Source organism: Puma concolor, chromosome E3 (assembly GCF_028749965.1).
Source record: "Puma concolor isolate L17-30 chromosome E3, mPumCon1.1.hap2, whole genome shotgun sequence".
NCBI classification, from domain to species: Eukaryota; Metazoa; Chordata; class Mammalia; order Carnivora; family Felidae; genus Puma; species Puma concolor.
In genome coordinates, this window is record NC_141682.1 from 39,194,501 (window position 1) to 39,218,077 (window position 23,577).

The 23,577-nt window shown below is 50.0% G+C and overlaps 1 long non-coding RNA gene across 10 annotated transcripts in view; it reads left to right on the forward strand.

The window, feature by feature from the left end:
- The first annotated feature begins 5,388 nt into the window (after window positions 1–5,388).
- LOC147573167 (uncharacterized) overlaps window positions 5,389–23,577 on the forward strand; it is a 36,419-nt gene continuing 18,230 nt past the window's right edge. For 8 of the 10 annotated variants that reach the window (XR_015245481.1, XR_015245482.1, XR_015245483.1 and 5 more), the window contains exons 1-4: window positions 5,389–5,750; window positions 7,375–7,616; window positions 8,564–8,861; window positions 13,022–13,159. This is a non-coding gene — a long non-coding RNA (uncharacterized LOC147573167). Of the gene's footprint in view, window positions 5,751–7,357; window positions 7,617–8,563; window positions 8,862–13,021; window positions 13,160–23,577 lie in introns of all 10 variants that reach the window. The other 2 variants (XR_015245480.1, XR_015245485.1) reach the window with 2 other exon arrangements.

Below are 23,577 nucleotides of genomic sequence, written 5' to 3' on the forward strand. Positions count from 1 at the left end.
CGCCGTGTGCTTTCTGATCGCCTCCGACCAGCTTGCTCTCTTTATCTCTCTCTTATCTAGTAGTGGATCGGGTTCATATTAAGACTTCATTGTTTTTCAGGCAGTTTCAGGTTCACAGCAAAACTGAGAGGAGGGTAGGGATACACCCCCCGCCCCCACCCCGTCCCGGGGCCTCCACCCACGCACAGCCTCCCCCATTAGCAACCCCCACCCCCAGAGTGGGACATTTGTCCAACCTAGTCACCCAGAGTCCACAGTTGACATTAGGCTTCGCTCCTGGTGGTGTGCATTGCTCGTGTTTGGACAAATGTATCATGACATGTGTCCGTTGTTGTAGAAGGAAATGAAACGCAGAGTATTTTCACTGCCCTAAAGATCCTCTGTGCTCCACCTGTTCCTCCCTCCCGTCTCTTCCCAAACCTGGGTACTAATTGGTAAGTTTCTTTTTTTTTAATGTTTATTTCTTTTTGAGAGAGAAAGAGAGAAAGACAGAGACATTGAGCGTGGGAGGGGCAGAGAGAGAGGGGGACAGAGGATCCGAAGCAGCCTATGTGTTGACAGCAGGGCTCGAACCCATGAACTGTGAGATCATGACCTGAGCCGAAGTTGGATGCTAAACTGACTAAGCCACCCAGGCGCCCTCATTTTTAAGTTTCTTAGGGATAAACTGACAATCCATGAATTGCCCACTCTTGTTTTAGACGTCCCCGGTGCCTTCTTCCCTAGATCCCTCCTGCTTCCAGCCCCCAGTGTCAAAGATGACTTTGAAACCGAGGTTTCCTGTTGTAGGATTGAAAATTAAGAAATAGGGGCATGACCCCAGGCCTCCTCCTGTGCCTATTTGTTTGTTTATTTTTATTTATTTATTGAGAGAGAGCACAAGCAGGGGAGGGACAGAGGGAGAGGGAGAGAGAATTCCAAGCAGGCTCTGAGCTCAGCATAGAGCCTGATGCGGGCTTGATCCCATGACCCTTGGATCATGACCTGAGTTGAAATCAAGAGTCTGAGGCTCAACCCACTAAGCCACTGAGGCGTCCCCACCCCCTTCCCCCCATACCGTACCTGTTTTTAAAGAAACCCTACCTTGTCCTTGGCTCCCGGAGCCTTTGTCCTTCAGATCAGAACTCCTTTACTTTGAAATATTACTTCTGGGGTCCTCTTGAAGACTTCACACCCTCAGTTGAGAGTGTGTTTGAAAAGGAAGAAGCTGGGGAGTCACTGGGAGGTTGGAAGTAGAAGGGGGGAGTGTGAGAGTGACAACATGCTATTGTGATGGCGTCACCTCAGAGAAGATGCAGAATTCAGTGCTGGGGCCAGCTGCCCTGGGTTTTCCTAAGTCGGGAGGTGCTGATCTCAGGGAGGAATGAGGAGGCAGTTTGGCTCACTGCCTCCCTCTCCCTTGCTTTCCTCCTGATTCGAGGGTCCACAGTCCACAGTCAGTGACTGATAAGACTGTCCTAACTAAGGCCACCACTGCCCTCCCCCAGGTCAGATCTCCCACCCAGGACGGCAGCCAGTGTTTTCCCAGGACTGGGAGAAATATGGAGCTTTGCCAGGAAAAGGGAGGGAGGTGATGTCTCTTTTGAAGATAAACATAACACACCAGAACCTGCCAGCATGTCCAAAATTGTGCTGTTTCACAAGCCTTGTCCCCTACCATCTTTACATCGTCTGCATTGAGAAAGCAAAATGCCATGGAGGAAAGCAAAATCCAAGACCATTCTGAACATAGTCAGGGGATATAAGGGGCATGAATGGAGAGAATGTCTCCACAGGTATGTGTATGTATCTGAGTATGTGGGGGTTACCTGTGGTTACACGTGAAAGGACGTGCAAATACCTACATGTAGAATCTGTGTGTGTAGAAACCAAAGTGTATGTGAGTGTCTGTGACCAAATGATCTCTGAGTATGTAGCACAGTGCCCAGCACACAGGACCCATCACCTGTGTGCCATCACAGTGAATGGCAGAGTAAGCGGGTTTGGGAGGAGTAAAGAAGGTGTCTGTGCACCGAATGTTGTGTGCAGAGGGTCCTGGGGAAAAAAGTATGTCTGGGGTGAGCAAGTGGGTGTGGCTACGGAGAGGTAATTTTATGCATGATGCGTGGATTACAGGTCGAGGGAGCTTATGTGTAGCAGGTGTGTGCATGCGGTGAACCGGATGCCCGACCCAGGGTGGAGACCCGGGAAGACCCAGCCATAGGAGGACACCTACCAGGCCCTGGCTTTGTGGTTGCGTCCCACCCCGGTGAACCAAGGGGAAAAGTCTGAGCCTTGAAAAACTCACAAGCACTGGCAACATTTCACGCCAATTCCTCCGTCTGTGACATTAGGCTCAAGCTTTTCCCAATCGAGGGAAACCTTAATTTTTCTCTAGAAGACCATAGAGGCAGTAAAAAGGAAACGTAAGCAAAACAAAATGGAGTAGAGGCATGAATTTGCCTGTACCAAAGGTGTATTCCACAGGTTCTGAGGGATTCCCTATACTGACCTCTTATCCAAAGGATAAAAAAAATAACATGCACAGATGAGCATTTTCTGTGTCTGCTTGCACTGTGGAACCTTTAATGTTTTTTCAAAATTTCAGTGGGGAAGAGAACCAACTTCTAGAGTATTCTTCTTGCCAGGAACCGGGCTATAGACCTATAGACATTCCTACACTTATACCTTGACATAATGAGGTAATTCTAGCAGCCACAAACCCAAGGAATAGGCCAGGTGTTTTTCATGTATTATTTCATGGGATCCTCACACAGCCCCTCAGGGAGGGAGCCACCTCGCACGGAAGAGAAGAGACTCTGGAGTCAGATTGCTTGGGCTTCGTCCTGGGCCCCACCACTTAACAAGCTGGGCCACCCTAGCTAGGCAAATGACATAATTTTGTGCTTTAGTTTCCTCACCCATAAAATGGAGACACTAATAGCCCCTCTCTCTGTGGGGTTGTTGCCAGGATTAAATTAAAACACGCAACATGCTTGAAACAGTACACAGCCCACAGAAAGCGTTCTGTAAATGTTATGATTATTACTCATATTTTACTGATGAGGAGACTGATGGTCAGAGAGGTTGAGTTGCCGGAAGTAGGAGGGCCAGAATTCCATCTAGCACCTGACTCTCGTGAGGGCACGCTAGGCTACTTGACCAGGCTTACCTTTGGTGACACTGTTCTTGCTGATCCCAAGGCCTTTCCCTCCTCTTCAGAAACTGGCAAAAATTTAGAATTGCTGGATTTTTCTAATGGCCGGTCAGCACCCTGACATGTGTTAGTAACAAAATTTCAAACATTTAAACATCATTTGCTTTAGACTATTTATTTTAATCCTTATTTATTTTTGAGAGAGAGACAGCATGTGAGAAGGGGAAGAGCAGAGAGAGAGGGAGACACAGAATCCAAAACAGGCTCCAGGCTCTGAGCTGTTAGGACAGAGCCCGACGTGGGGCTTGAACTCACGAACTGTGAGATCATGACCTGAGCCGAAGTTGGACGCTCAACTGACTGAGCCACCCAGGTGCCCCTGCTTTAGACAATTTATTAAGGTCGGGGTCGGGGGGAGCCTGGTTGGCTCAGTCCGTGGAGCATGTGACTCTTGATCTCAGGGTTGTAAGTTTGAGCCCCATGTTGGATGTAGAGATTCCTTAAAAAAATAAAATCTTAAAAAAAATTTATTAAGGATTATTTCGTGAACAACAAAATACCTTAAAAAAACCCAAACAAACCCAGAAACCCTTAACTCCATTTCACTTTTGACCCTCACTCTGCTCATGTAGATGGAGAAGGCATATTTATTATCCCTAAAAACAAATCCAGCATGAGGAAGCTGCATCCCCAGAGAGGTTAAGCCCCAGTTCACCCAGCTAAAACATGACAAACCAAAGGGCCAATTTTCTACCCATCCAACTATCCCTTCTACTACATTCAATCACATTGATTTGTGTTAGTCTGGAGCCTAGACTGATTGTGACAGTACATTTTTCTGACACACTGAAAAGAGTGATTTCGTATTTGTGAAGAATGCAAACACATTTGTTGGTTATGTTTCCATTTTCTCCAAACTTCTGAATTTTGTCCTACCAAAATTTCAAAAGATTTAGAATTTACACATATTTGTGCAGGCATAATCTCTGCTCTGGAGAAGTGAATGATCCAGTTAGGGACCCAAGACATGGAACTGGAGTGACTGGGTAAATCCTGGGGGATAAAGTAGCCATATGCCCCTATCATAACCCAGGTCACATGGCGGGGGGGGGGGGGGGTGGCAAACGATTTTCTTTCTCACTTGTAATTGTTTGAGAAGTTAAACCAATGCACTGCAGACTTTTTATTTAAACAGTTAACAGATTACCTTTATGGAGGAGAATCCGTTTATATAACATCAGGACTCCCCTGGGAATACTGAGACACCCAGGGGGTTCTGAGCTTAGAAAGGGAGTGGAATTCTAGCTCCACTCTGAAGGCTGGACAGGTTTGGAAGGGCAGAGACCAGGGGGTCGGATCCTGGGGGGAAGATCAAGGGCCCAGACTCTGAAAGGGAGGGAGCCATTTGTGTGTGGCCAGTGAGGAGTCAAGGTGAGTTGAGGTGGGTTAGGGAAACCCTTAGACGGAAGGTCAAGAAGTCTGGGCTTGAGGCCACTGCAAGTTTCTAGACAGAGAGGGCCATGAACAAGCAGGGAGGGTCAGGCGGGCAGCAGCACTGGGGCTCACCGAGGGGCGAGAGCCTGGCATCAAATCAAGCAGTCGATTTTGGCAACCCAGACAGCGTCCCTCGGGCCGTGCCCCTCAAACCCGCGGTCCATGGGTTGCCGGCTGGAGGGCTCAGGGTCTGCGTCCCCCCCAGACGCCGCCCCACTGCTAGGAGCTGGGGGCCAATACGGGAGCCCCGTAAGGAGGCGGCGGAGGAAGCCCACCTCAGCAGTCTGGCCCTACTTAGGACCCCCGTTGGGCCCTGGACCCCAGCAGCTCCTGGCCCCCGACTCGGGTGCAGATTATCCGGCGGGACCGGCTCCCGGAGGGGGCGCATCTTCCGGGCTCGGGCGTCCTCACCGCCGACGGGTCCGCTTTTTCCGCTGCACCCCCTCGCCTTCGAGGGGAAACTGAGGCCCCTAAAGCAGGGCGGTTTGGAACAGGAACGAAAGGGTGGGAGAACCGAGCGCCTGGCCAAGCTTGGCGTGGTCTCGAAAGCCCGCTCCTCAGCGCAAAACGCCACCGCTGAGCGAGGCTCGTCACCGCGACGCCCAGCACCCACCGCCGGGGGAGCTGCTGAGCTGAGTCCCAGCCGAACCCCGCCCGCGGGAGCCCGCCCCGCGCATGCGGCCGTGGTCCCTCCCCCGCCCCCTCCAGGGCCGCGCGCTCCCGAGTCACGTGTCAAGACTCGCGCAGGCGCAGGCGCACGGCGGTGCTTCCTGCGGACACGGGCGCTTCGAGGCGGCTAGGGCGGCGGCTCAGCGCTGGGGTTCGTCCCCTCTCCGCTCGCCCCGCGGGCTTCGCCGCCTGGGTCTTCCCTGGGCCCCAGCCGTTCCGTGCGCGGTCTGGCCGCTGGAAGCCCGGAGGCTCTCGGAAGTTTTGATTTGGAACCAGGAAAGGGTTTGAACTCTCTCAGAGTTGTGGGGAGAGGCCACGGTTTCCGGACGTGAAGAACGTCGAAGAAATTGTTGTTGGCGGTTATTAGGTTGTGGTTTTCACATGCGGCCAGCCCAGGAGCTGAGATTTTAAGAGATTATCCCTCCTCCCTTACCCCGCCAGAGACCTAGAAGTTGGTATCCAAAGTGCCCTCTCCTGCTGTCCTTAAGGATTAAAAACCCAGCCTTATGCAGGCACTTGGCTCTACCTCTGGGTGAGGGGAGATGGGAAAGCGCTTGGGGCAGGTGAAACTCCACATGGGGGTAGGGGGCGTTAGGGAGGGTAATCTCATTAGAATGTCTCTCATGGCTCCTGGGGTTCCCTGAGTCGCTAATTTAGGAGCTAAAAAAGAACTCCAGAGAGGGGCGCCTGGGTGGCGCAGTCGGTTAAGCGTCCGACTTCAGCCAGGTCACGATCTCGCGGTCCGTGAGTTTGAGCCCCGCGTCCGGCTCTGGGCTGATGGCTCAGAGCCTGGAGCCTGTTTCCGATTCTGTGTCTCCCTCTCTCTCTGCCCCTCCCCCGTTCATGCTCTGTCTCTCTCTGTCCCAAAAATAAAAAAAAAAAAAAAAGAACTCCAGAGATTCTGTACTATCCCATGAAATGGTCCTCAGCCTCTCTTTGAAACGTGTCCAGTGACAGACCTCAATTGTAGGTTTTCTGACAGGATGTTGATTTGGGTGGCTCCCTCTGCCCTGGATACCCACCAGTTGTGAGAGGGCATCATATCCCTTTGCAGCCCTGTGGAGAATGCCTGAGTGGGAGTGTGCACCTGCCTCTTGGCCACACCACACCACACCACACCTTGGCCCGCTGTGCATAACAGAAGCTGGGAAGGGACCTGTGTGGCTAAATCGAGGTTGGCTGGTTGGTTACTGAAAGGAGAGAATTTACTTGTAACTTCCTGGGTTTCCTTGGCTGTTTGTTTGGAGTGGAGATCATTTGGTCCCCGGGGAATCTGGGAGGAAAAGGGAAGTCCTTGGAAAGGAGTTAGGTGCCCTCCCTGGGTTAAGAATGAGTTGGCTAACCTGCCTTATTCCCTGATATGCATCCCTTTTCTGGGTTTAACTTCACGGAACACCCAGCAGTGGTGGGGAATTGTAATACAAAAAAAGAGCTATGTGGTCCCACCTGTTCTTTTTACAGATGAGGACGCTGACACCTAGTAAAAGAGCGTTCAGGGTCACAGAACCAGCTGGTGGCAGAGGTGGGACTCAGGTCTCCTGATCCCCAGGCCTATTCTCTCTCTCCTACCCCGTATATAATAGGGGCCAGCACAAAACAGATGGCACATTATGAATGGGTAATTTGAGGCAGGGTGTAGGGAAAGAACCGTGGATAGTGAAATGTTCTGGGGCTTGTAACAGAGGGATCTTACCATCTCTACGCCTCGAGACAGAGAGGCTGTGTGGAGGGTCATTTTGCTAGAGCTAGGACTTCAGGTCAAGGGGTTCAGGAAGGCAGTTGGGAGGAAATAAAATCCCTCTGATTTGTCAAGGCTCTCCATGTACTAAACCCCATGGGAAGTCAGAGGGCAAAGGAGACTTGATTAGTCCATGCAGGAAAATTCCAGAACACAGTACAGATAGAAAAGGATGCAGAAAGTACCTAGAGGAGCAATGAAAGGTATCCAATATAACATGTGACCTTACTTCTGCTCGTTTATTAATAGTTTACACTTCTTGAGCACTTACTCTGCATTGTGTGTGTCCATTATCTCATTGCATTTTCCCATAAACCCAGTTTTCTTCATTTGACAGATAAGGGAACTGACAAGTGAAACAACTTGAGGAATGGAGATGTGAACAGCTAACGGGACACCTGCCTCTCCGGGATCTTATCTTGGGTATAGTAGTTCCTTCGTGGATGTTTGTGCAGTGGAGGATGGAGTGAACAAATGCGCAAATGAACAAGGAGCAAACACACGTAGGATTAGGTGGCAAATCTCCCTGAAGACCCTTAGTGTGCCTGTCCTCCATGAGACTGGAGGCTCTCTGCAGAGGTGAGTCCTGTGCCTGGCGGTATCTCTGTTGCTGGCTTGTAATGAGCCAGGTATTCAGGTTAAAAGATCAGGTGTCTAGATGTGCAAAAAACCTTGGACTTCTGGGCTTTCCTAGTGGAAGTTTTTAGAATTAAGCAGTTTTCTCTCTCGGTGCCATCTTGATCCAGTCCTGATTTCTGATGCCCCCACAATCTGGGCAGGGGTCCAGCGTGCTGCCTCATCTCTGCTCGGCTCCTACCCATCGCTCCACCTACAAGCTCAGTTCTGCTCCTTGCCTCACTGGTGTTGATCCTGGAACACGGCGTTCTTCAGGGAGAAACCACCTACCAGCGTGTTGGGGAGTTTTAGCAGCATCCCTACGGTGGCCTGCCCTGGAGCAGAAAGCTCAGTGTGGAGGCTTTGTTTCCTTTCTCCGCAGTCCCTCTTTCCTCACCATCTCCTCGCTTTAGAATCCCCTTTTATTGGTGTCTTCCTTCCTCGAGGGCCCCACACAGTCTTTCACTTGTTCACTGTCCAGGCTCCTCAAGCCAGGAAGAAGAGCCTCACATAGACTGATCACTTGCCCTGCCTGCCACCGTGCCTCATGTGTCCTCTCCATCATCTCATTTCATTTCTTAGTGACACGCTAGGTAGGAAGTGTCAGGGAGCGGCCTTGCAGACGGGAAGACCTAGACTTCTGTTGGGTAACTTGTTCAAGATCACACAGCTGTTGAGGGTAGAGCTGGCCTTTGACCTCTGGCCGGATTCCAAGGCCATCCTGGCCCACTTCTCGCCCCGAATAAGTCCTGCTGCTGCAGTATTTACGTTCATGTTGACCTTTGCTGTTCGGAGCATTTTCCCTGTGCCTTGGCCTGTGGCCCTGGGGCTTGGGCCTGTCGGATGTGCTGTTTCAGCCTGCCCTGGTGGGTTTCCACATGGAGCTGCCTGACATTTGATTCCACCCACAGGCCTTTGCTGACAACACCTCCTCCATATGGAAGGCCATTTGACGTGCTTCAGAGTGGCAATATCCAACCCGTTCTCTAAAGCCCAACTTCTGTGCCATCTCCCGAACGATGTCCCTCTAAACTCATTCGCCTCCAGATTCCCAGACTCACTTTGTGAACCTCCTCTGAAGGATTTAGCACGTTATTTCCTGCATGTACAGTAACTCGCATATGCAACTTGCTTACGTGGTTGAGGGCAGGGACTGTACTGCAGTGGTGTTCGTATCTCTCCAGCTCCTAACAGAGGAACTTACACATGGTAAGTAAGCCCGCAGTGAGTGAAGGCCTTAGGGGAGCTCGTGGTGAAAAGAGTTTGTAAAATGAAGATTTATCCCTCAACTTTACATGCTGACTTTGCTTAAAACAAAATTCAACTGCAGTATAGATGTCCTGGTTGAGTCTGGGGGATGGGTGGTGGAAGACACCTTGTGTTTCTCTTGAGGAGCTTTGAATTTAGGGAATTGAAGTGACATGGGTGAGGGCTGGCGGTGGAGACAGGCTGTGTGGGTGCAAGGGGTCCAGATGGGGCCGCAAGAGCGGCAAGCTGCGTCCCTTGGTCATTACCACGGCTGCAGCTTCTCTGAGGCCATCCCCTGTGCTCTCTGAGTCCCTTTATGTTTGCTGTCATAGATAAAGGCCATCACTCCTGCTTCATCACCATGGGTGAAGGGTCCTTGGCCATAACATCAGCATCCCCCTCCCTGGGACCCGAGTCAGCTCAGAGTACCCATTTCCCATATGACCACAGACACACAGACGCTGGGGCCCTTCAGTAGAGAACGGGTGTGGGCTGGGATGACTCACCTGCTCTGTCGCCGCCTACAGCTCGGTTTAAAGCCTTTTTGAATCAAATCTCTTCCCCGGGAGAGACACAGGAGTCTCTCTTTACAGTTAGCAGCTTGGTGCTAACTTGGGACAGTTGATGCCCGTCACTGTCCCAGTGTCTGAAAGTCCAGGTTAGTAAGGAGCCATCCAGGTTCGTGTTCACGAAAAACTGGTAGAAGCAGCCTAGAAAGCAGTGCCTTGACCTGGGCATCAGACAACCTCGACCTTAACTGGGCCCCACCAGGAACTCACTGTGCGGCTATAAAGGAAAGGGGTTTGGGACACCTGGCTGGCTCAGTCCGTAGAGCAAGCGACTTTCAGTCTCGGAGTTGTGAGTTTGAGTCCCACACTGGGTGTAAAGATTACTTAAAAGTGAAAACTAAAAAAAAAAAAGGAAAGGTTTCTTCTTTCAGTAAACATGTTTTGACCACCTACTCCTGCCGTGCGAAGTAAGGACAAGGTGAACAATGAGAAGGCAAAACCAGTCCCTATTCCTGGTGGCCTCTCAGTCTCTGTAAAATCAGTTCGAGTCAGGGTGATAAATGCTCTACGGAGGTGTTTTGGGAGCATGGAAGAGAAAGTAAACACATCTTTCCTGGGGGAATGAATGAGCACAGGGAGATTTAACTGAACAGGACACATTTGAGCTGGACCTTGGAATTGGGATTCTCCTGGCAGACAGGAGTAAGTCTTGCAACTTTGGAGAGTGTTGTGCAGGACGTTGTTGGGGGAATGACGTCAGTGGGGTGTAGAGAGGAGATAAGACTCCAAACCCTGTCTGGATCTAGCAGAGAAGGCCTTACTGGGTCACGCTGACTTCGGACCTTCTGAATGTGGAGGGGAGACACTGAACTGATCTGTGTTGTGGAAAGATCAGTCTGACAGCAATATGGAGGATGAAGTGGAAGGTCAAAGACGCAGAGAGACACTGAGTAGAACAGGGTTAGACTATCACAGGAAATAACTTTTTGTTTTTGGTGTGGATTTCTTAATGTTTATTTTTGAGAGAGAGAGAGACAGAGTGCGAGTGGGGGAGGGGCAGAGAGAGAGGGAGACACAGAATCTGAAGCCGGCTTCAGGCTCTGAGATGTGAGCACAGAGCCCAACACAGGCTCAAATTACTGAGCCGTGAGATCATGACCTGAGCCGAAGTCGGGTGCTTAACCAACTGAGCCACCCAAGTGCCCCAGGAAATAACTTTTTGAGGACCCCACCTGTGGGATTAAAGAGGGTTGGATTAGAAAAATCCCTAAAACTAAAATTCTCTGCCTCTGAACCCACCTGGGCATTTGGTTCTTTTCACCTACCCCATCCCCCAACTCCTAGCTGATGATGTTCATTGCTTGCCCATGCTCCATTCTGGGTGTGCTGTGACCTGTTTGGGTTTTGACCCTATCCAGTTTCCCTGTTTGTAAAGTCTGTCCACCCAGCACTTCAGCTGAGACTTCGGCTCCTTGGAGACCAACCAGTAGGAGGCTGTACTGTGCCCTGGGGTCCTCGCCACCCCCACCTCTTGCCCTGACTCTGCTCTCACCTCTGGCATCGTCCTCCAGTCTCTAGACTGGAAATGACAACTATGCCAGCCTTTCTGTAACTCTTTTCAAGAGAAACTATGAGACATTATGTTTCATTGGAAGATGTTTACAAGCAGGAACTAGAAAAATGGATTAAGGAGACCTTGGGATATTGGTCTAAAAGAGAACAGAATGTGAAATACAGGGCAGTCCCCCCAGAGTGACCCCGCAAGTCTAAGCCCCTTGATTTAAATTTAGATCAGTTCTATAAAATGTAACCTTAAAGCCAGAAATAATGTGTCTTCTGCTAACCCCTTCCCTGTAATCCCAGGCTAGGATTACAAGTACTGCCCCTTCTTGTCTACCTGTTTGTACAGTTGTGTACAGTTGGGCCTATAGACTTCGGCAGCCAGTCAACAAACAGGTTGTTGGGCCTACTGTGTGCCCACCTCATGCTGGCTGGGATGGGATATAGGCATGCCTTGCTGTGTTCTCAAGGAATCAGGAGACCAGTATTTTAGTCTAGTTGGGAATGCAAGACACATGTGAGAACCAACTAGGGAGCAGAAGAGATGAGTTGTGAAGAGGGCAGTTAACATTTGGTGGGTGGGGCTGCAAGTCCACAGAACCTGGAGGACGGAGCAAGTGGCCCCAGTCTCCTGGGTTCCCTTGGGAGGGGGCAGGATCCAGCCTAGATCTAGCTGGGGGTCTAAGCTGGATCCCAGCCAGCCTCAGTGGGAGGTCGGGGGCCAAGTGGACTTCATGCTGCCCTCACAAGGGACTATATCCTTAGTTCCCAAATGTTAATGCTGTTTTTACAGCCTGCATCTTCCTACTTGTCAAGATTCTCCAGTCATCCTTCCGCTTAAACACCTCTTTTTTCTTTTACTTTTTAAGTTTTTTTAAATTTATTTTGAGAAAGAGAGAGAAAGAGCAGAGGACAGGCAGAGAGAGAGCTAGACAGAGGATCGGAGAGCTGGCTCTGCACTGACGGCAGAGAGCCTGATGCGGGGCTCAAACTCACAAACTGTGAGATCGTGACCTGAGCCGAAGTTGGAAGCTCAACTGGCTGAGCCACCCAGGCGCCCAACGCCTCTTTTTTCATAAAGACTCTTCCTTCCCACCAGCCAGCATGATGCTGATCTGCATGCAGCCCTTTGCTTACAACTGTGTTGTGACATTTGTTCCATCTTGTCATGTACTAGTGAATGTCGTGTACCTTGTCATGTACGTGTTTGTGTTTTCGCCAGTTCCACTAGATCAAGATCGTGAGCTTCTGTTAGGGAATATGCCTGAGGTATTTCTCGAACTCCCAGTGAGTAGCCTAGAGTGATACCCTGCTCAGAAAATGTGTGTTCAGCGGGTGAGCAATAGTCTAGCAGATTCCATTCCCCCTGGTGTATCGGTTACATAAGATTAGTTTTGTGGGGCGCCTGGGGGGCTCAGTCAGTTAAGCGTCCAGCTCTTGGTTTCAGCTCAAGTCGTGATCTCACAGTTTGTGAGTTCGAGCCCCACATCAGGCTCCATGCTGACAGTGTGGTGCCTGCTTGGGATTCTTTCCCCCATCTCCCTCCCCCTCCCCCACACGTGTGTGCACTCGCACGCTCTCTCTCTGTCTCTGAAAAGAAATAAACTTAAAAACACATTGGTTCTGTAAAAGCAGTCCTAAAACCAGAAGGGGGAGGGGCCTGCATTCTGGGCCCAGTTTCTGGCAGGGGATCACATAGGGAAATGAAAGGTCACTGTAAGTTGGACCTGTGTGGCCACACAAGAGAAGGGTATCCAGTGGTCTCTTGGTCTTGACCCTTCAGGGCCAAAGGGACGAAAGGAGGGTCTCAGTGGCAAGAATGTTGTCCCTTATCTTATAGAAAGAGTCTTGGAATCAGAAAAGTTGGGGACTAGCTCTGATCCAAGTTTTGATGACAATATACTTGTTGACCTTATGGGATTGTTCTGTGAACCAAATGAGAAAAGAAATATGTGAGTTCTTTGAAAAAGATGAAATATTACTAGAATATGAGGCACCATTGTACTTTCTTTTTGTTCCTGATTCCCAGCCTCTCCTTCACTCTTTCTATAGAGAAACTCTCAAGGCACCAGCTGTGAAGGCCAGCTGGGGAGAGCCTAGCCTGTCTGTGCTGAGTTCCCATTTAGGCTCAAAGACTAGATCCAACGTGGAAGAACATGGTTTTTTGGCTTCCAAACCAGGTAACTCTGGGTAAGTCACTTCAGCTCCCTGAGCCTCAGTTTCCTCATCGGTAATTGGGCGATGATAATCTACTCCTCCTACCTCTTAGGGCTCCTGGGAGGATCAAATGAGACAATTAATATGACAGTGGCTTGTAAACTGTAAAGGTCTGTCCAAATGCTATGGATTTACTTTTTAATCTGTGCTTGAGGGCTTTGGATAAAATTGGCCAAGACTGTTGCACATCTAGACAGTGACATCATATGCGTGTTATTGGAGTCCAGGGTGGGGCACAGAAGGCGTCCCCAGAGTCCCTGGAGCAGGACAGAATGCAGAAGGGAACCCCACCCATTGCCTGCCTGTAGGAGACCTGATTCTGTGGTCCGACCTGAAGAAATCCAACCTCCTAGTTTCCAAAGTGTCAAAGACTCTGCTATGACCTCTGTGCTCAGGGGATACTTGGATGACAGCCCAAGAGTAGGGGCTATTGTGATTTAGCTCTCTGTTTTTGGGGTCTCACCATGCTGTCTAGACTTGGAAGGCATTCAGGGTAAGGTTGTTGTGGAACAAAACACAGGTAGCACATTTTGTGGGACCTCATGTCATCCTCTTCTTACTTCCTCTGTGTTGGCAAATTTCAGCTGTAGAAAAACAAAAACAAAAAAAACTTCAGAGAAATGGTAGCCCAACTCATGCTGGAAAACGTGACTGGCCAGTGTTAATGAAAAGTCAGACTTCAGAAATGGGGTATCACCATCTCGGTGCTTTGTTACTCTCAGGTGGTGGTGAAGCCAGTCTTAGGGGAAAGGCTCTCCATGTGCCTGTGGCCACATCAGGTTTGAATGCCTTCATTGGCCTTGCTGGTCACTGGAACTGAAAGGAAATGGCTTAGTGAACAAGAATTTGTGGGCTAGTTTATAGTGTGCTTGGCCCTGTACTGGGAGCTTTGGGAAAGATGAAAAAGGTCAAGTTGTGGCTTCTGTGTTGGAAGTCCTTAGACCAGATTTGAGAAAGCGAGATGACTGGGGATTCCGGCTGGCAGGCCCTTGTGCGCAGGGCCAAGGGAGTGGCAGATAATTACCGACAGAGGAAGACAGAGGCGAGGATCCGCAAAGGCTCTCGGGAGGGTGGCGGGGGAGGCTTTCTAGAGGAAGTGGAAATATGTGAAAAAGACAAAGTCAATCACTGAGAGTCATCTCTGCTCCCTAAAATGTCTTCTTTCCCTTTCTGGCCCCAATTAGGAGATCCAATCAGTCTTCTATTGCTTTCTGAAAATGATCCAACTTAGCGGGTTAACATGACTCATTATCTCCCACCTCTGCAGGCCGTGCTGGTCATGCGTCCAGGCAGAACATGGTAGCTGTCAGCTGGGCGTTGCCCCCAGCTCATGGAGGCCACTCTTAGTCTTTCCCATGTGTCCTCTCCATCTTCAGTACAGCAGTGGGGCCTCAAATCCCCCCTTGGTTTGAATCTCTGACTTCCTCTTCTGTTATCAGCAGGAGAGAACCCTTTGCTTTTTTTGTTTTTTGTTTTTTTAATTTTAGAGAGAGAGAGAAAGTGCCAGTAGAGGAGAGGGGCAAAGGGAGAGAGAGGGAATCCCAAGCAGGCTCTGCCCTGTGAGTGTAGAGCCCAACACGGGGCTCGATCCCAGGACCTGGGATCAAGACCTGAGCTGAAATGAAGAGTCAGATGCTCGACTGACTGAGCCACCCAGGTGCCCCCAAAACACTTTGCTTTTAAAGACTTAAGTGTGATTAGGTGAGGCCCACCTGGATAGTCTCCTTTTGATTAGCATAAAGTCAACTGATAGGTAGCCTTAAGTACCATCCTGACCATTTTTTTGAGTGTACAGCTCAGGGGCATTAAGTACATTCATATTCCTGTGCAGCCATCACCACCACCATCTCCAGAATTCTTTTCCTTTTGGAAAACCGAAACTCTGTCTCTATAAAACACTGACTCCCCATCCCCCATCCCCTGGCAACCACCACTGTACTTTCTGTCTATGAATTTTACTACTCTAGGTACCTCATGTAAGTGGAATCACACAGTATATTTGTCTTTTTGTGAGTGTCTTCTTTCAGTGAGCACAGTGGCTCCGAGGTTTCTGTATGATGTGGCACGTGTCAGAATTTTCCTTTTTAAGGAGGAGTAATATCCATTGTATGTATATACCACATTTGTTTATCCACTCATCAGTTGTTGGACCCTTGAGTTGCTTTCGTCTTTTAGCTATGGAGAATAATTCTGTGTATATAATAATTATATGAACATGAGTGTGCAAATGTCTCTCTAAGATCCTGCTTTTTAAAAATGTTTATTTATTTGGGGTGCCTGGGTGGCTCAGTGAGTTGAGTGTCCGACTTCAGCTCAGGTCATGATCTCACGGTTCATGAGTTCAAGCCCCACATTGGGCTAAGTGCTAACAGCTCAGAACCTGGAGCCTGCTTTGGATTCTGTGTCTCCCTCTCTCTCTCACCCTCCCCCACTTGCAATCTGTCACTCTCTCAAAAATAAACAAACATTAAAAAAAATTTTTAAGTTTTTTTATTTTTGAGAGAGAGAGAGAGAGCATGCGTGAGTAGGAGAGGGGCAGAGAGGGGAGAGAGAATCCCAAGCAGACTCCACACGGCCAGCATATAAGCCCTATGTGGGGCTCAAACTCAAGAACCATGAGACCATGACCTGAGCCAAAACCAAGAGTCAGACACTTAACCAACTGAGCCACCCAGGGGCCCCACTAAGATCCTGCTTTTAATTATTTTGGGTATATACCCAGAAGTGCAATTTCCGGGTTATATGGTAATTCTAATTTTAGTTTTTGAGGGAGCCACCATACTGTTTTCCACGGTGGCTGCACCATTCTGCATTCCCGCCAACAGTGCACAGGTGTTCCAATTTCTCCACATCCTCACCAGCACTTGTTATTTTCTGTTTTTTGGACAATAGCCATCCTGAATGGGTGTGAGGTGGTATCTCGTTGTTGCTTTGATTTGCATTCCCCTAATGATCTGTGATGTTGAATGTCTTTTCTTGTGCTTGTTGGCCATTTGTTTGTGGGTCATGAGATCTTGATTAAGACACCCCTGTCATCTGCTGCATCGCATACCCTCACGGTAGGGAAAGTGTGTGTCGGGGTAAAATGCTCTGCAGATTACTGTTTGCCCAGGGCCGGTGGGTCCGGGGGAACGGCAGGGGCCCTGAGTGCTCCTGGGTATGGGCTTTCTTTTCAGGGGTAATGAAATGTTCTAAACTTAGTGGTGATGGTTTCACAACTCTGCACACATACTAAAAGCCATTGAATTGTGCAGTTTAAATGGGCAAATTTTATACCATGTGCAGTATCTCTCAACAACTCTCTTCAAATGCTGCCTTTTGAACGTAGAAGTAAACCAGTACCCACGATAAGAGCGAATGTTACTGTTTCATTAGCCAGCTCTGCGGAGCAGGAGTGAACCTCACCCAATTGTGGTGAATCTGCATTCCTACCCAGAGTTCCAGTCACCCCGTCTCCCTCCGGTTTCCCTAATCCAGTTTTATTCCTTCAGTCTGATTCTGTCTTAGGTTCTTCTAACCCGGGGGGACCTCCTTACTGCATCTGTGGGGATGAGCGAACCTCTGTATTTGGCAGAAGTGGAAAGTGGCAGAATCCACCAGCCTGGGGCGTCTCTGGGCCTCACGCCCTCACCCCGGATTTGCAGGGGCTTACGGGAGGGAGAACATCAAGGTTGGCGGATGCCACCAGGAAAGGGGCAAGCGGTTGCCTGAGCTGTATTACGTAGGGCCCTAAAAGTGCCCCTCCGCCATTCCCACACCTGGTCTGCGCCTGGTCACAGCAGTCTGAGCGGAGCAGGGTTTTGAGGGCATAAAAATCGAGGTTTTCTCAAGGGTGGGGGAAGAGGAGCCTGAAGGGGTTCTAGGCCATGCAGCCCTGGGCATGTTACTGTGGCATGAAGCCAGCCCCGAGCCGGCCAGGAAACCTCACCAAGACCTTGTGCTTTCTCAGGCTGAGAGCCTTTGAGAGGCTCCAGTCGTAGAATTGCAGGTGTATGGAGAGCTTTGCTGAGGCTTCGCTCTGCACGATTCTGACCCAGCCCATCTGTCCCGGATAAATCTGGAGGAGGGGGCCCCTTGCAAGCTTCCTGGCCCAGTAAGAAAGGTCAGCGGCCAAGGAAGCTACAGGGAAAACAGCAAATACCTGAAGGTTAGAAGTGCTAGAAACATATTTGGTCAGGATCGGGGGCAGAGGTTTGTCAAGCCCCTCTCGTCCAGCAGTGGTGCTTCTGTAGGTCCCAGACATTCCCAGAAAGAGTGTCAGCCCGCCACACACCATCCTTTGCAAAATAAGGTAGCGGATCCAAGAGAGGAGGCGGCTGGTCCAGGGCTGCGGGCCGATTCGTGATAATAGAGCCAGAGTTCCCAGTTCCCCGGCCCGCCTGGCCCACAGTCTCTGGTTCTGGAGCCTTCATGGCAAAGGAGCAGCCAGGACGGTGGACACCAGGGCGCCTCTGTGCACCTGAGCTGAATCGTTGGCCTTTCCCCACAGTGCTCCTGTCCCTTTGTTCCGAGTGGGCTTCTCTCCTGGTTTGCTTTCTCTCCTGGTTTGCTTTCTCTCCTGCCTGCTCAGCCCTCGCAGCTTCCACGCCCGCACCATCTGGAGTGGAAACTGTCCTGAGGAGCTCCATAACTTTGCCCACCCCCCTCCGCCACGTTCTGCCGAGCGTGGGCCCACACCAACGCAGGTTTCCCGAGTACAGTGAGTTCTCCTTTTTTAAAAATTTCTGAGGGCTCAGAGAGAATGAAATGTTGCTTCTCAGACTTGAGAGTCTTCGCACTTAAGCAGTGACAATTCAAAAAAAACTGTTTGCAAAATCTTCCCCTTGGTATTTAACACAGTTCCTCACGTTCCTCTGCTCTGATTTGCATGACGGGTGAGGTGTGTGGCCTCACTGGGTTAGAGGCCCGACTGTGTCCCTGTGGCTTCACAGCCTGCAGTGCTGCCGTGGCACAGATCTTGTCCCCTGAGGTCGGGGGTCCTAGAAAGCTCTCTGTCTGGGACAGCCTGAACTGCATCCCTTGTGCAAGGGCAGGTGTCCACTCTTCCGGCTCTCCACCTCTGTCCCCGTTGCCCCCTCTCTTCTCCTCCTTCCCTCTGTGCTTCCCTTCTGTTCTTCTTTGCATCACTTCCATCTCCACGTTTCCTCACCCTTGTGACCAAATGTCATCTGGCCACGCCCACATGCAGTAGTGTTTCAGCGCTGTGGCCGTTGTTGGCTCGTTCCTTGTCATGGGTGATACCAGCCATCTGGGGATGGCTCAGGTCAGGAGCCAGGCTGTTCCCAGGGTGGAAATCACCTCCCTCCTTAGGTTGCTCATGAAAGTAAGCAATGGGAAGACTGTGTTGTCTCTTGGTGCCAGGGGCAACAGGGACGCAGGGCACCCCGAAGTCTGCATCTAGTGGCAATGTCACCTGCAGTGTGATGAATCGAAGGACAAGGTGTCATATGGGGCGGACAGGGTCAGAGTGCTTAGCCGGGTGGTCTTCCCTCCTGGAGTGTCTCCTTTGGGTGCTGTGCTGTCTCTTGGAGCTTGAAGGCTCATGTTGTGTTTGCACCAGGGCTGCCCCTCGAGCCCTCACCCATCTCTGCCGCGAATCTTCCTGCAGCTCCTGGCCTTTTAATCTCACCGAGGCAGGGCTGAGAAGGTGGCCATGAAGCAGTTGTTTCCACCTTGTAATCAGGAAGCACCTGTCCCAGCCTCTGGTCCCTGTTTTGGCCACGCTCACTTCACCTGCTGTTCCCCCAGACCAGCCGTATCTCCTGCCACCTCCGTTCTGCTAAATGCAGTTCCATTTGCCTGCCTTCCCCCTCGTCCTGCCTCGTTGCGCAGCCAAGACTCCCTGTGTTGGACCATTCCATTCTCGGGAAGCCACACCAGCTGGCTCTCCCCTGTGCTGCCGTGTTCCCCTCTTCCTATCTCCATTAAGGGTTTGTCACCTTGTGTGGTGACTGGCTGTTGACACGTCTGCACCCCCACTGGATTCTGAGCTCGCTGGGGGCAGGGATGTCAGTATGGATCACAGACCTCACTCTGTTCCTGTCATTTGCTAAGTGATGAACCAGCAAAGTAGCAGATAATGTAACCACATTTGTTAACCATGCTTCTGCATTCAGACTCTTTTTGATGGCATGAAATCTCCGGAGGGAAGTAAATGTATCTGTTGGGGCTGGGAAGAGGGGATATGTAGGGGCTATGTGTAAGTTGCATTCCCACTGATTCTGCAGTGTGTGTTTCCTGTTATTACTGTAACAAGTTACCACGCTGAGTGGCTCTAAACAACACAATTATGTTATCCTGCAGTTCTGGGGTCTGAAGTCTGAGATGAGTCTCACATGTTGGAAACCAAGGTGTCTGCCGGTCTGTGTTCCTTCTGGAGGCTTGCATTTCCTTGCCTCTTAGAGTCTGAAGTCAGCCTGCATTCCTTGGCTTGCGGCCCCTCCCTCCTGTCACCCCAGCCTCTGACTCCTGTGGTCTCCTCTACTCTGTACTCCGACCTCTTGCGTCCCTCTTACGAGGACCCTTGTGTTTATATTGGGCCCAGTGAGTAATGCAGGATAATCTCTCCTTCTCAAGACCCTTAACTTTATCACATAAACAGAGCCCCCTTTTCCATGTTAGGTGACATATCCACAGGTTTGGGGGGATTAGGAGGTAGGCCTCTTTTGGGGGGCATTGTTCACCCTACCCTGTGCAGGACCCCCACCCAGAGACCCAGCTTCTGCTGTGTGTTCCTGTTTGCATGGCTTGCTTCTTCCCATCGTTCAGGGCCTTGTGCTGGCTGGCTCTTTCAAGAAGTCTTCCCCAAGCCCCCTCTCCCTCCAGCCTGATGCTCCTCAGCCTTCGTTCCTGTAGCTGCGCCGACCGTGAGCATGTCTCTGGTCAAACCGAGACCTTCCTTGGTCTGTGCATCTTTCCACTTCTATGCAGATACTGGGAGGGCCTTTCTTTCTCCTGTCTGGAATGTCCCCAGTTTGACCTCACCTGTCTCCCCTCTCCCACTGTGCTGCCCCCACTGTCAGCCAGAAGCTCCAGATTGGCAGAACTCAGACGCCCCGTCACTCTAATGACGACCATGGTGCTTTCCAATTCTGGGTTTGCAAGTTAGTCTGCACCCCTGGACCACGAGGGAGCATCTTGGAGCGTGGGGCCACCCCTGATCAATCCTGGCTTTGCGGGCCCCGACACTTAGCATGTGGTGACAGATTGGCATGAAGTGGCTTCTCTGCTGTTTGAGCTTTCACGGTGTGATCTGTAGCTCGCACTGGCACGGCACTTGGCGTCCGTCACCTCAGATTATTTATTATCACTTATTTTTTTCTGCATGTGCCCTGCTGCCCACTCCCACCCCAAACACAATTAGAACAGAGGGTCGCCAGCCCCGCACAGAATCTTACAACCAGTGGATGGCCTAAGGGTTGAGCGGAATGAAAATGCCTGCTGTTTGACCATCTTTAACCTGCAGAATACTAGGTGTCTTTTGACCAGGGGACAGAGTATTCATTGGCCAGGGTGTCTTGATGCAGTGGTGGCCAAGTCCTCAGGTCTCCTTCCTTGCCGGCTGCCGCCTCCTTCCTCCCAGTGCGGGAGCTTCTCCTTCCTCCCTAGGGACTGAATGGCAAGCCAGCCGTGAGTGTATCGATTTACATCAAGAGCTAGAACTGCCATGCCCACCAGCTGCATGGCAGGCAAAAGGGAGTGTGCTCAGACTTGGGCCCACGTGGGGGTGGGCCAGCCCAAAGCAGACGCCCTGCAGCCCAGCTGAGTGCCTTCTCCAGCAAGCTGGCGGCACAAGGCGGGTTCTCCGCAGGAGGGAATGTGCCCTGCGAGCAGCATGCTCTGATTTTCTCAGGGTCACGGGATGATACTGGCACAGCCCAACGCTTACTAGGAGCAGTTGCTACAGCCCACAGGAAACCAGGGCTGTTGGCCTGGGTGATTTCCCCTCCCTTCCGCCCCGGCCTGCCTCCCTCCCTCCCTCCCTCCCTCCCTCCCTCCCTTCCTCCCTTCCTTCCATTCTCCCTCCTTTCTTCTCTCCCTTCCTCCCTCCCTCCATCCCTCCCTCCCTCCCTTCCTTCCTTCCATTCTGCCTCCCTCCCTTCTTCCCTCCCTCCCTCCCTTCCTTCCATTCTCCCTCCTTTCTTCTCTCCCTTCCTCCCTCCCTCCATCCCTCCCTCCCTCCCTTCCTTCCTTCCATTCTCCCTCCTTTCTTCCCTCATTTCCTCCCTCCCTCCCTCCCTTCCTCCCTGGATTCTCTCTTTCTTTATTCTTTTCTTTCTTGGGCCCCTTTTTTTGAATTATAGTTTCCTCGCTAAAATAAAATGCACGTATTTTAAGTCCTCAGTTCAATAACTTTGACTAATACATACACTCATGTAACTGCTATGTTAATTACCCCAGAAAGTTTGTTCCCTTGTAGCTTTTCCAGTTAAGCACCTCTCCAAATGTCCATCAACTGAAATGATCAATGAATGGGTGAACAGAATGTAGTCTATCCATACAACCAAATGTTGCTCAGCGGTAGGAAGGAAGCTCTCGTACCCACTACAGTGTGGATGAACCTTGAAAACATGATGCTGAGTGAAAGAAGCCAGATACAAAAGGCCTCCGAGTGTGTGAGCCAACTTATGCACAGTGTCCAGAATAGGCAAATCTGTTGTGGCAGAAAGCAGATGGATGGTTGACAGAATGGTGTGAGGGGGCCTCTCTAGGGCTGGGCAGGGCGGTGGGGGGGGATTGGTTGGGGCTGAGCTAGTGGGTATCTGGTTTCCTCTGCAACTAGACAGTGGTGATAGTTGCATAGCTCTGTGAATATACCAAAACCCACAGCACTGTACCCATTAAAGAGGTGAACGCCATGGTGTTTGACATATTATTTCCATGAAACTGTTATTTTAAAACAAAGACCTGGAACATTCCCGGCACCCCAGAAAGTGCTTCCATGCCCCTTCCCAGTCCTACTCGACCCCCAGAGGCAGCCATAGTGGTGTCTTTTTCCAATCATGTCTGTTCAAGAACTTCCTATAATTGGAATCACATATTAGGTACTCATTTGTGTAAGGCTTCTTTCACCAAGCATAAGGTTTTTGAGATTTGCTCATATTGTTATGTGTTTTTTTTTTTTTTCTTTTCTCCTGAGTAGAATGACTTTACCATAGTTTCTTATAGATGGAGAGCTGGGCTGTTTCCAAGTTATAGATATTATGCATAAAACTGGTATGGCTATTCTTTTTAATGTTCATTTGAGAAAGAGAGAGATCGCAAGTGGGTGGGGGCAGAAAGAGAGGGAGACAGAGAATCCCAAGCAGGCTTCAGGTTGTCAGTGCAGAGCATGACGTGGGGCTCAGACTCACAGACCATGAGATCATGACCTGAGTCGAAATCAAGAGTCAGACACTTAACCCACTGAGCCACCCAGGCGCCCCAAAACTGGTGTGGATATTCTTGTAAAAGTATACTGGGGGACATGTGTTTACTTTTTTTTTTTTTTTTACCTAGAAACGGAATTGTTCGGTGTACAGTTGTATTTTTAGTTTTATGACAAACTGATAGACTTTTTTCCCAGATTAGTTATATCGTTTCACACTCCCATCAACACTATATGAGAGTTTTGGTTGCTCCATATCTTCACTAACATTTGGTATTGTCAGTCTGGTTTTTTTTATTTTTATTTTTTTAGTGTTTTTAAAATTTATTTTTGAGGGAGAGAAAGACAGAGTGCGAATGGGGGAGGAGCAGAGGGAGACAGAGACACAGATTCTGAAGCAGGCTCCAGGCTCTGAGCTGTCAGCAACAGCCCAACACGAGGCTCGAACTCATGAGCTGTGAGATCATGACCTGAGCTGAAGTTGGACACTAAACCAACTGAGCCATCCAGGTGCCTCGGTGTTGTCAGTCTGTTTAATTGTAGCTATTAGGGTTGGGGTGTTGAAAATTTTAAATTTTTTTAAATGAATTTTAGTTATAAATTTTTTTTTAATGGTTAGTACTTTTAGTGTTTTGCCTAAGCAGTGTTTGCCTACTTCAAGGTCATGGAGATATTTTCAATTAAAAAAAATTTTTTTTAACGTTTATTTATTATTGAGAGACAGAGCATGAGCATGGGAGGGGCAGAGAGAGGGGGAGACACAGAATCCGAAGCAGGCTCCAGGCTCTGAGCTGTCAGCACAGAGCCCGATGTGGGGCTCAAACTCACAAACTACAAGATCATAACCTGAGCTGAAGTCGGATGCTTAACTGACTGAGCCACCCAGAAGCCCCAATATTTTCTATTTTTTTTAAGATGCTGTATTTCCTTTATGTCTAGGATCCAGCTTAAGTTTTCCATGTGATACATGGAGTTGTGGTTCATTTTTTCCCTTTTGGGTAGATAATTATTTCATCCCATTTGT